Source organism: Odocoileus virginianus, chromosome 2, assembly GCF_023699985.2.
Source record: "Odocoileus virginianus isolate 20LAN1187 ecotype Illinois chromosome 2, Ovbor_1.2, whole genome shotgun sequence".
Lineage (NCBI taxonomy): Eukaryota > Metazoa > Chordata > Mammalia > Artiodactyla > Cervidae > Odocoileus > Odocoileus virginianus.
In genome coordinates, this window is record NC_069675.1 from 79,813,381 (window position 1) to 79,814,701 (window position 1,321).

Here is a 1,321-nt window from a genome sequence, read left to right on the forward strand (position 1 = left end):
CCAGACAACAGCTTTGGAGATGCCCTTGCTGGTTCTGGACACTAACCATCTCATCACTGAATTCTTTTTTTTTTTTTAATTTTTAATTGGAATATAGTTACTTTACAATGCTATGTTAGTCTCTGCAGTACAATGAAGTGAATTAGCTGTGTGTATACATATATCGCCTAGTTCTTGGACTTCCCTCCCACCCACCCTCATCTACCCATCTGGGTCATCACATAGCACTGAGCTGAGCTCTCTGCGCTATACGGCAGGTTCCCACTAGCTATCTATTTGACACATGGTAGTGTATATATGTCAATCCCAACCTCCCAATTTGTCCCACCCTCCCACTGCGAGATTAGGATTATCATCACTGAATTTTTGACTCTACCACAGCTGCTGAAGACAGCCTCTGACAGACTTAGCACCTCCGTGTCATCATCACAAGATTCAACTTTCCCGGTAGGAGCAAGTGAGTGGCTGGAGGTTGTTCACACACCTATGCTCTGTCAGGAGAAAGGGACAGTAAATATCTTTCCTCTTTCAACTTAACTCCCATTTGTTTAAAGCTTCAACTGAGATAGAAAGGATGTTTGATGCTGAGCAGTTAAATTAGCAAATGTCAGTAGTGTTCACTCCTTTGAAGAAAAACATCCAAACATACAATTCTTTCCAAACTATAATTAAAAGAAATGTTTACCCTTGATAAAATTGCTCCACAAGGAAAGATATTTCAAAATTATTATCAAATACTCCACCTTGCTACAAGTTCAACATTTCCTGGCAATATGTACTTCTCCTATAGGTAGTTTTTCATGATTTTATCATACTATCTTGTAACTACCACCATCATATACTTTACCAAATAGTTGGAGGGGGTTGAAAGCAAATGAATACATGTTAAGTTATATAGCTATGTCATAAACCCATAAAAGAAGGAAATATAGCTAATGCTATAGTACTTAAATGTGCAGTTGTCAACTATATTGTAATATATTTATGACACTTCTCTTCATGCACTTTGCCCTTATATTTTTTCTTCAAGTTGAGTGAGTACTTTGGTTCTGCAGAGACAGCCTGTGGATTTAGTGACTAAAATCTTTATGCCTAATGGGCCAGAATCCTGGGAGTTCTCACAGTATAGGACTGATGTTGCTTACCATTAAGTTTTAACACTAGTAATACTAGGAGGCTTCCCTTGTGGCTCAGCTGGTAAAGAATCCGCCTGCAATGCAGGAGACCTGGGTTCGATCCCTGGGTTGGGACGATCCCCTGGAGAAGGGAAAGGTTACCCTCTCCAGTATTCTGGCCTAGAGAAATTCATGGACTGTATGGT